Here is a 12,127-nt window from a genome sequence, read left to right as displayed (position 1 = left end):
TACTCAGGCCTTTGTGGAGATCATTCGGGAGAAATAAAGCTCTAATGTTGAAGACAGAGTCTGATGAGGGGTCTCCAAGCAACAATTCCTTTCCCTCCAGCGCCTTCTAAGAAATTAAGAGTACAGAGTACACAATCGAGAGAGACAGGGGTTCCCTGTGCACACCATACAAAGTTGTGAGAGTTCACATGAAGGTGGGGTCGTCATACCAGGTAGGGCACCCAGCATAATCCTCCAGGTCCCCACTGACACCAGCAGGACAAAGCATGAGTGGATGGATTTGTTTGACTTTTAGCTGGTGACTTCACATGTTTATAATATGAAGGTCTTTCTTCCCTCTTTACCAAGGGCTTGGGCTAAACTGGCCACTCTAATGAGTCTACTCTGACACTGTGGACCTTTGCAGGTGTCTCAGTTACTGTTCTCTTGCTGTGAAGAGACACCATGAACACGACAACTGTGGCGCTTTGAATAGGAATGGCCCCCACAGGCTCATAAATTTGGACGCTTGGTCACCAGAAAGTAGACTATTAGGAGGTGTGACTTTGTTCGAGGAAGTGTGTCACTGGGGATGGGGCTTTGAGGTTTCAAATGCTCAAGCCAAGCCTAGTGCCTCTCTCTCTTCCTGCTGCCTGCAAATCCAGATACAGAATTCTGAGTTCTTCTCCAGCACCATGACCATGTCTGTGTAGTACATGCTGCCATAATTCCTCCCTTGATAATAATGGAGTAAACCTCTGAACCTGTAAGCCAGCCCCAGTTAAAGTTTTCTTTTATAAGAGTTGCCATGGTGATGGTGTCTCTACAACATTAGAAACCCTAACTAAGACAGCAATTTGTTTTGTTTTGTTTTTTTGAGACAGAGTTTCCCTATGTAGCTTTAGAGCCTCTCCTGGAACTTGTTCTATAGACCAGGCTGACCTAGAATTCAGAGATCTGCCTACCTCTGCCTCCCAAGTGCTGGGATTAAAGGCATGTGCCACACACCCAGCTAAGACAGCAATTCCCCCCTCCCCCAGACAGGGTTTTCTCTGTGTAGCTTTGCGCCTTTCCTGGAACTCGCTTTGTAGACCAGGCTGACCTCAAACTCACAGAGATCCGCCTGGCTCTGCCTCCCAAGTGCTGAAATTAAAGGCGTGTGCCACCACCGCCCAGCGACAGCAATTCTTATAAAAGAAAGTGTTTAATTGGGTGCTTGCTTACAATTTTAGAAAGTTAGTCCGTGACCATGGCAGGAAGCAGACAGACATGATACTGGAGCAGAAACAGAGCTTTACACCCTAATCCACAGCAGGGTGGGGGAGATAGAGATAGGTATTGGGGGCCTGGTGTGGGCTTTTTAAACCTTAGAGCCCATCCCCAGTGATACCTCCTCCAACAAGGTCACACCCACTCAAAGTCACACCTCATCCTTCCCAAAGAGTTCCACTAACTGGAATCCAAACATTCAAACATAAGAACCTGTGGGGACCATTCTCATTCAAACCACCATATTGAATATCAGATAAAGGTGCTGCCCTCTGGGCAGACAGCCCCATGGTGGGAGGAAAAGGGCCCCTGAAATGAAGTGAAATAATGGTAAAAGGACCCTAGTCAGGCTTGAGGCCCAGCAAGGTCTGCATCAGCTGCCTAGGCCCTTGTTAGGACACTTTCTGCAGGTCATCACATGGGCTCAGGCCTCTGCTGATGCCACTTCTTCCAGCAGCTGGCCTGTTTCCCTATTTCTTTTCTGGGAATAGACCTGGTAGACAGGCTGTTTAGAACTGTGGGAGTGATTTCTTTTTCTTTTTCTTTTTTTGGTTTTTTTGAGATGGTTTCTCTGTGTAACAGTCCTGACTGGAAGCAATTTCTTTGTTGTTGCTGAAGGAATATTGACACAATGTGATTACCATAAAGGAACATTTATTCCCATAGGATAAAAACTGATAATGAGACCTTTTATATGACAGCATGAAAACTAGCAGTAGTTAGAACATAATTTTCTTGTTTTATAACTTAAACTTCTGTCACACTGTTTTGGGAGTTTTGGTTTGGTTTGGTTTGGAGACAGGTTCTCTCTACATAGTGCTGCCTGTCCTAGAACTCCCGATGTAGACCAGGCTGGCTTCCATCTTACAGAGGTCCACCTCCCTCTACTTACCAGGTACTGGCATGAAAGGCTTGTGCCACCACACTTGTTTGTTTTGTTTTAAAGAAGTCTGTAAAGATATGGTAGGCTAAATAGCCATATAACTCAATAGGTAATTATTAAGAAAGGGGAGTGATTTTGTATATTTATAAATTGTTCCTTGTTTAAGAGTTTTGGCTATCCTATTTTGTCTGAGACTGTGGTCCCAAAATGTTTGGAATGTGCAGACAGTGCCCTTGTCTCTTTTTAAAATTTTGACAGATTTAGTTGCTGATGCAAGTTTATTTGTCCCAGGTTTTTCTTCTTGGATAAATGTTCATAACATGTGGTTTAACATCTTAATTCTCTTTCAGGTATTTGTTGTCATACCACATGCTTATGTGGAACAGGTCACATTTTCCTTCCGTTTTAAGGCTGAATAAAATCCCACCACACATACCATCTCCTTTTTTTTCCCCCCTTTCATCCAGAAATTGGCAGTTTGGTTGTTGCCATAATTTAGTAATACTGCTTTGAAAATAGTTGTACAAATAATCTGATGTGAGTAGATATGCAAGAGTGGAGTTGCTCGATAAAAAGGTGTGTTCTCTTTTGTCATTGCTGTGGACCAGATATCTAACAAAGACAATATAAGGAGAAGCATTTATTTTGGCTCACAGTTTCAGTGTGTTTGATCAATAGTCACTTGATCTATATGCTAGGGCACACTATCATAGTGGCAAGGAGAGTGTGATAGAAGCTTTTTAATCCTTCTTGACAGAGGGAACATAAAGGAAATGGGCACCGGGCTAACTTTCTGTGCAGGGCCCCATAACGTGGTACTGTCTGCAGTCAGGGTCAACCTTTATATGTGCGTTGGAGCTTTCAGGAACTTCTTTCTTCTTGGCTCAAACAGAAGGGTCAGCCCCAAAGGCCGCTGTGCCAGGGGCCAATTTCAGTTTGAAACCTGGGGCAAGTGGTGTCTAGATGTAGAGCAGTAAGATTTGGGTGCCATGTAGATGGTGACCCGCAGGTTATCTGGGGACAGAAACATCCCTCTAGTTCACTTGACCACAGTGACAGAGCAGGGTTGGGGTAGGTGCTTTGGCACCAGAGGTGAGTGAACACACTCTGGGAGCCAGCATGTCAGTGCCACAGAGTGCTTTTACTGCTTCCAAATTATTCATCAGCCATTAGGACTTACGTATTATGAATTATGGAAGAGTGCTGTTTCTATTAAGCAAGGGGGACATATCCTTGCATGGTTTTTTATAGTGAATTCCATTATTTCCAAATTATAAATGATGCATTATTATAATAGTGCATTCAGAATAATGAAACTGGACTGTTTGCTGAGCCCCATGGAGTCCAAACGGCCTTTGGTGGAGGGTGTGACTGACGACAGGACAGTGTGCTATTAAAGGCTTTCCCTAGGGACCTGCAGGGATGTGTTCAGAGGTGAGGACAGTGCAGTGTGAGGGCCAGCATGAAGGAAAGTTCATGGAGAAATAGGACCCAGAAATCAAAGCCCACGCTAGGTGAAGGTCAGTGATGGGGAGAGCTGCGGAGTCCTGGCATGGGACTGATGGCTGTGCAGACTAGCTGTCATAGTATTGCCTGTGAGTGACTAGGTATCCCCTACAGGGTGCCAGAGCACAGAGAGGCTCTTGTGAGTGAGTAAAGAATTGGGAAGACTCCATGTGTGGACTGCTCAGGGCGCCTATGTAAGGTGGTATTCTCTAGGATACCTGAAATGTACCTGATGCCCCCTACATTCCAGAATAAGCTCTTAGCTCATATAAATGAAGAATGTTTGTTCCTTAGAGTGATGCACACTTCCATGCCAGAATACAGTCTTAAAGAGCCTGGAGGTTCTAGCCCTCAGCTCCACCCCCCCCCTTATAGGGTTGGTACCTCCTCTGTGCCCTCCAAGGGCCTACCAGCGTTTCTTAAGACTTTTGCCTCCCTCAGAGCAGATCTATGGGGTCCTGAACCCAAAGCAGCTTCTTCTGTGAACAAGTTTGCAAGCCTCATGAACAGGGACAGGAACTATCTCCTGCCCTGTTTCCCCCTACCATTGTTCTGACCCCTAGAAAGTACTTACTGAGTAGCTTGTAAATTTGCCACTGAATTGGTCTTAGTCCTTTTCCTGGACCCTTAAAGATAAGCCCTGAAGCATGTGAAGGTCAGCAACCACTCTCCTTTGGGACCCTTCTCTGATTTTACTTCCATTTCCTTGGTTGTCCTGGTTTCTATTCTTTGAACAAGATTTCTAGTCTCTGTTCTTCAGTTAGAGCCAGGGCCTAGGTGCTGATCCATTCAGCTGCAAAGGAGCATTTAGTGAGTTTCTAGCTAAAAGCCAGAGATGCTTTGAATACCACATCTTCACTTGGGTGGTTGAGAATAGTGTAACAGACATGTTCTTAAGATGTCCTTCTTGCCAGAAAAGACAGAGCCACATTTAGTTCTGTTTTCTCTCCATGCTTCTTGTGAAATTCCCTATTTGCTACAGACATTGGGCTTGTCTCCCTCTGTTGCTTTTTTTGACCACGAAAGAATGTGTTTGTTCTTAGCACCCCACCCCACCCACGCTCCTGGCTCATCTGGTTCCTGACCTAGTTCTTCCAGGTTTGGTGTGGTCTCTTCTCTGTCTTCGGCTCTCTGCTCTTCTGATCTGGCGTGTCCATCTTGTGACCCTTGGTAACATGGAGCCTGGTGCTTGCCTTGCTTCCAGTTTTTACTCAGGATGAAATTATTTAAGACCTCTGCATTCCCTCCCATCACCCTTCCTTGCCTTAAACCCTCAGTTGTGGGCTCTCTCTCCTCAGGTCCCCTTGAAATCCACATCTCTGGGCTCTGTTTCTATCACAGACTGTCATGGCACCACCATCACAGTTCATGGATACCTATCTTGCCTCTGTCCCACCTGGCTAACAATGTTTCACATTCTTGGGGAGTCCTTTTCCCTTGTCTGCAGGATGGAATGCTGACATTGAGTGCTGTTCTTTGAGTGATACCTTGTTTAATGATGTTCAGCTGACAAGGAGAAAACCAACCCAGAGGTCCAGCATCTCTTCAAGGATACTTTTAGACCACACTGTAAGAGCGCTAGAGAAGGGGTCAGTGATCAATGGTCTGTGGCTTTGTATCCAACTCCAGGAAGTCAGTGAGTGACATTTACATCACTCATTGAACATGCTGACCAGGGAAGAGATTGGCAGCCAGAAGCTTCTAGGAGAATCTGTAACATTACTAGAAGAAAATGAAGTCTATGACTTGAAGGAGATCTGTGTTGTGCAAATAGGCCAGGTCATGTTATGATAAGCATTCTCAAGTCTCAGGGGCTCAGCACACAGCAGCTTATCCCTGTGTCTTGCAAGTCAGCTTTGGGTGCATGTGACTCTCTGTAGCATTGGTTCTCAACCTATGGGTCACAACCCCCACAGGGTTCATATGTCAGCTGTCCTGCATATCAGATATTTACATTATGATTCATAACAATAGCACAATTACAGTTATGAAGTAGCCATGAGATAATTTGTGATTGATTCACCACAACCTGAGGAACTGTATTAAAGGGCTGGAGCATTAGGAAGGTTGAGAGCCACTGGTCTGGAGGTCCTGTCTTCTGTGTAGCACTCCACCTCCAAACCAGTAAGGGTCTCACTTGCCTTAGGATACTGCACTCCCTCTTCCCTACAGCCCCCAAGAGAAGATAGGTTGGGCTGAAGAGTCACTTTACAGACCTTGGAAGTGACACCTCAGATCTGTTCCTGTTTATTGGCCACATCATGTGGATGTTATTTATCTCAGCACATGCCTGGGTAGGGGAGGCATGTGCCCCATACCCAGAAACAAGAGACTCTGATTAGGAATAAAAGTAAACACCTGACCATCACTCTTCCTTCTTATTCCTACAGGTGTGTTGATGGTCGCATGGAGATGAGAGACAGTTCCTTTGGTAGTGGGGATGACAGTGCTGGTTCCTACAGGAATAAGGAAAGCAGTCGAGACACCTAGACCACTGTTAAAAGCACAGGCTCTTCAGACAACTGTGAGCTGCAGGACCAGGAAGCCAGAACTACAGGCTGGAGTGCCTTCTGTACCCTCTTTTCCAGCACTCACTTCACACACAGAGTGGCTGACAGGTGGTCATCAATGTGCAGAAGGCAGGTGGAGCCAGGACATAATTGGGCCAGCCTTACAGGTCTGTTGCTATCTGGACTACAGTCAGGCAGGGCTTGGAGGAAGCCATCAGCTGCTTTGATGTTCTGTTCCAGCTCTCGGTAAATGGTTTTGTAGCTAAATCACAGATAGAAAGACAGCTCTATAAAAGGCAGGGCCCAGGCACCATTCCTCACAGCCACAGTAGGCCCTGTAGCCTGCATGATGGTTTCTGCAGCCTGCACAGTTTCCCAGACACAGGACAGGGACGCCATTCCCTGGTGCCACATGTACAGATGCAGACACCATCCTCTAGAACCCGGGACCCACCCAAATAAGTTTCGTATCAAACCAGGCGGCACACTGAGACTTGCCCTGCATCAAATCCTGGGTGTGCTCTGTGGGTGCAACCGTGCAGTCCCACTGGGTCAGGTCGTGTTGAGGAAGAAGCCTTGAGAGGAGAACGCCAGAGTGCCTCCTCCTCCATTTCTCTCAGGACAGCTGGAGGATTCCCTCCCCATGTGAAAGGTAGTATGGGAGGAAGACAGAACTACGAGACCCAGTCCGGCCTCCTACGACCAAGAACACGGGTCTAGGCTGGACCTGATAGATCACTTATTATCTACATAGGCGGTTCTTCTCTTTTTCTGAGCCTCAGTTTCCTTCTCTGCTGAGTGGGCATAATACCTATTCTATCTAAGGATTGAATTGTGTTCTCCAAATACAATAGCTGAAGTCCTAATCTCAGGATGTGACCTTTTCTGAAAACAGGGTCTTTGGGAGGTGGACAACTTAAAACAGGTTCAGTAAAATGGCCCCAGTGTGGCAGGGCTGCTGTCCTTAGAAAGAAGGAGAAATCTACCCTAGATACTCAGGGAAAGATGGCCAGAGGACTGGAGAGAAGTGGTCAGATGTCCAGAAAGCTGAGGACTGTGGCAGACCCACAAGCTAGAAGAGGCAGAAGGCCCTGCCTGGAGCCTTAGGTGGGGAGTGTGGCTACACCTTGGTTTTTGACTTCTGTCTTCTAGAACTGAGTAATGAGCTTCCCTTGTTGTCTGCTTCCCATGCCACCCAGATTCTGTCACAGCAGCCCTAGGAGTGACTGCACCATGTACCCCAGAGGTGACTTGGGACATAGAGACAGGCTGTGCTGATTCAGGCCTTTGCCAGAGCCAAGTACAAACAGTGGAAGGTACCTCATACACAGAAGAGCAGGACACAGTCCCAGCCTCATCCCTTTCCTGTCCCCTAAAAGCTGTGTAGCAGCTCAGTTTCCTCATCAGCAAGATGGGGACAATTCTGCCTACTTTCCAGGCTGTCACAGAGATGAAATGACAGCAGAGCCCTTGTGCAGTGACTGCTTTCCATCTTTTGAGAAGAGACACAAGGGATGTCATTTTCTACTGACAACAAGCTTTGACCTGACATTCATTTCTCAACGCTTCTGCCAGATGGGTGAAGGAAGTGGATTTCTATCTCTGTCCTGTTATCTGGCTCTCTCCTGATGCAGGCACACTGTGTCACAAGTCAAACTGGAGTTTGTCTTGCTGTCTGGCCTCCCCAGAACTACAGTGACTAAGATATCAATGGTCAAGCAGGCAGCAGGGATGAGATGACCTCTACAAGGGACTGTCCTTGGGGGCAGAAGACATGAGGCCTGGCCAGTGCTGCACCGGTGCAGGTGGATTTCCAGAATGCCGGTCTGGCTGGTCCTGGCTGTGGCACCAGAACAGCTTCCCTTCCTGTCCAGACCCATTTGGAACTGGCAACTTCGAGCCTTCCATGGCTGTGCTGTATGCTGGCTCTGCAAACAGGCCCCTTGGGTATCTGGAATGTGGTGTGAAAAGCCCTCTCAGAAGAAGCACAAGTGCTTCTCTTCAAACTGCTGGCACTGCTCGAACACCTGCTCCATGTTCTCCATGTACTGGGGTGTGGTCTGATCAAGCCCTTTCTGGACCTTCTCATTCTTGTCCTAGGTCTATGTTAAAATTGGCACAGACAGAGTTTTGTTTCCATCCCACCTCTGTACAACCCACGTGCCCCACTGCTTCTCAGCCCTCCCAGATCCCAAATGTGGGAGCAGAAGTTCTGGAGCCTAGCATTCTCCAAGTCCAGTCCAGTTCCTGTGCTTCTCCATGGCAAGTCACTCTATGCCTGCTCTGCCTCTCACTGGAGCAAGGACCAAACAGGTAGATACAGGTGAGAGATGGTCACACTGACAGTGTCCTGGATCCCAAGTATACATCTATGTTGGTGGCATAGTTGTGAGCATAGCTGCCTTCTTTGTTCACTGCATGCCTGTGTTCATTTTGTCAGTGGGGAGGGCTGTGCTGTGCACCACTCTAGCCTAGCTCTGGCCCCAGCAGCTGTGGCCTATGAGGTACCTTAGAGACAAGGTCATTGTCCTAAGGACAAATGGTCCTGAGCCTCATTTTCATTATCAGAAAATGAGAATACTTTCTGCTTCATAGTATTTTGAGACTTAAATAACCCACACAAAGCTACATGGATTAGACATTCCTAGTCTGTCCATGCAGCCTCTTTGTCAAGGATATCTGGAGGAAGGGCATTTAGGTAAAAGGATAGATTAGGAGCAATATGGTCCAGCTTAAGCAGGTCTCTGGACAGAATGTATTAAATCCCTAGGATGTGGTGAAAGTGAACACTTGACAGGTGTGCTCAGGCTTAGTGACCACATTCACCCAGGCTTGTGTACCCTACCCTCCATACCATGCTAATCTATTGCTTTTGTGATTCCAGACAGTTTTGTTTGGTGACAGGAGCTTCCTGGGAGTAGGGGGCAGCTGGGTTCTGGGAATACCTTTTTATTGCAGAGCTTTCCATACATGTCTCTAACAACTGAAGGGTGTTCAAGGATGCATATGAGAAGTTCATGGTACTCTTCCTAAAGCAGGTACTATGCCAGTGCTCAGCACACCTCACCAGCCTGTGATTAACCTTCAGAGTGTCCATTAGCACATGGCCACTTCAGTGTTCCATCTGTAGCCTCAGGTGGAGGTACGATTCACTCTTCCTTGGCCTCTGGAGCTGGCAAGCCTTTCCTGTTTGTACATCATGTGGTGCACTCTGCTGCTTCTGCCTACAAATAGAATGAGTGCTAATGACCACATTGCTCCAAGTGGCCTTCATGCAGAAGACTCCCGTTTTCAGATTCTTTTCTGAGGACTCTGGGCTTTCTGAAAGCTCGGCACCACTTCATTTCCTCAAAACGTTCCATGGCTATGTTAAAAGCTGTCATTGCTGTTGTGTGTGCATGTGCGTGTGTGTGTGTGTGTGTGTGTGTGTGTGTGTGTGTGTGTGTGTGTGTACTATCAAGATGAGGAAGCAGGTACAAACTGTAGGTAAACTATCACTACAAGTAGTCATCAGAAAAGAACCTCACTTAGTCACTCTTGATAGCTAATTTCCTGATTTATACTATAATACTGCTTTTGAATAGTTTCCTTGCTATTTAAAAAGCCAAGGACCTCACTCCACAGGTACTCGCCAAATAACTGTCCACCTGCCAGACCCTCCTGGGAGTGGCTAGTCTGTCCCTTGTTGCTTTACAGGCCAGTGTAGTCTCCCATGCTCACCATGCTGTGTTGCCAGACAGCAAGCTTCCCTGCTCTTGTTACCAACAGAGACAAATCAGCAGACTGAGATTCTCTGTGCACAGCTCCAGGCCAGGGACTGACAGACCAGCTGGTGGGTTAGAGAGTGATGCCAGCTAGCAAAATGCAGGGCTAAGTGTGCCTGACATTGCATGTTGACTTGGGGGACAAGGACAGCTTCCCGGAGTTGGTGACATTGAACTAAAGGCTGCTTTCATGTTATCACATGAAAGAATATTACTCTCCAATTGTTCTTGCTTCCTGAGCACCATGCTTACATTTCAGCCTCTGAATGTTGCCTAGTCCCTAGCAAGTAGGAATAACTGTCCCCATTTCACAGATGAGGAAACTGAAGCTGAAGTCAGTCACTGCATCTGCCAGAGTCCTACAGCTCAGTAGCTGTGCTGGAGCTGAAAGTAGCTCTTTGTATAGTTCCTGGTAGGGACAGTCTCGATAGCAAAACCTGATTCTTACCTGCTTTGTCAAGAGTATATTGAGTATTGACTGCCTTTTTCCACATTTAAGTTAGGAATTTTTAAAAACGAGAATGCCATTGGCTAATTTAGGATGAAAATCAAAATACTCAGTGTTTCATCCTTTGAGCTGTGGACTTTCCAGGGTACAGGCATTAACACTGAAGGTCTTCCAGGAAAGAAAAGGGGTCTGTTCTCATCTTTTTCCTCCCATGTTCTTCACAGTATTAGCCAACAATTTTTGTTTGTTTGTTTGCCTGGCTGGCCATCCAGTCTGTCTCTCTGCTTTGTTCTTCATCCAAGGCAGCAATTCAGAACTGCTAACAAGAAGAAACCTACACTTTGACATTTTTTATTTTTATCTGCATTGAGCAAAAGACTGCCCCCAACCATTTGCTGACATTTTTGATGACCACAAAGGGATTCTTAGAGGGCCTAAAGAAGAGGAGGACCAGCCCTGGTGATAGTTGGTGCAAATTTGCCTTGTGGCTGCCTGAACCTTAGCTTTGATTTCAGCCAGTAGGCTCTTCCTTGACAGTCTACAGTGTGCACCCCTACTCACCAGAATGCAACCTCCTCTGCTTGTCTGTCCTGTATTCTGGAGTGTTCACCAGCTGTCACTGGTTTAATCTCCCCTTTGGACTGCAGCTTGCTACAGCACTAACAGACTGTAGGCTCTGTCTTTTTGTTCTGCTGACTCGGTACTCTGTTCCAGTAGACTCTGGCTTCTGAAATTTTCATTTGAGCTGGTCTGGTGGCTCATGCTGCAATCCTAGCACTTAGGAGGCGGAAGTAGTATTGCCAGGTTGAGGCCAACCTGAGCTACATAGTGAGTTCCAGACCAGCTTGGGCTACAAAGTGATATCCTGTCTCCAAAACTATAAAGAAGAAAAAGGGAAGGAAGAGACTTTAGGTAGGACTGCCACTCACACTGCACTGTGCTTTGTCCATGTCCAAAACCCTCTACCACTCAGTTTTTGCTTCTAATATCTGATTTGGTGAGGCTTTGCTTTGTGAGCACCTATAATTCCAGTTCTCACACCCTGTCTGCAGGTCCCATCCTAGCACTTCTAGGGATGCCATGAAAAGCAGCTCTGAGAGCCCTGAGGTTCTAGTTGCTTCTCATGTTCACAAGTTACTACTTTTTTGGTCTCCTGGTTAAAGGGTAGGCCTGGGAATCACCCCATGGGTGTCTGGGTGCTGAGGTTCATTTAGACCCAAGAGGTTCAAGAAAAAGAACTTGCTGCAATGCCTGACATCAATATAACTTAGATTAGAAGGCCAGTTGGCTGGACAATGGGTCTGCATTTTCCTGAAGGGAAGAAAAGAGACTTTATCTACTCTTTTATGAAATCATACCAGGACCCTCATCTGAGAGACTCCTAACTAAGCCCCTAGGCCTACAGACCCTGTGATCCAGACAGCTGAGGGAAGACAAAAAAGTTTCAGGCAGCGGGGAGAAAAGATAGAAGCCAGTACCTTGTGGCAACCACCTCAGAGTAATTCAAAATTCAATAATATGCCCCAGAATTGATTAACAAGAACCAAGGCACCTGACTGAGGGCCAGTGCATGTTTGGCCAGAAGGAAAGGTACTAGGAGATGACTGTTTCGTCAAGGGCTAGCCAGACAGCAGCCCCGGCCATGTGCAGCCGTGTTTAGCCCCTGGGTCAAGGAAGCATTATCAGTGAAACTTTGTGTGATACTTGTGGCCAGTTGTTACTGTTATCCCATACCTTGTGGTATTAGAGTTTGGGTATAAAATATCAC

The sequence above is a fragment of the Peromyscus californicus genome, unplaced genomic scaffold (genome assembly GCF_007827085.1).
Source record: "Peromyscus californicus insignis strain IS unplaced genomic scaffold, ASM782708v3 Scaffold_20__1_contigs__length_68692818, whole genome shotgun sequence".
NCBI lineage: Eukaryota > Metazoa > Chordata > Mammalia > Rodentia > Cricetidae > Peromyscus > Peromyscus californicus.
The sequence above is the reverse complement of the archived record's forward strand: the minus strand, read 5'-3'. Positions refer to the sequence as shown.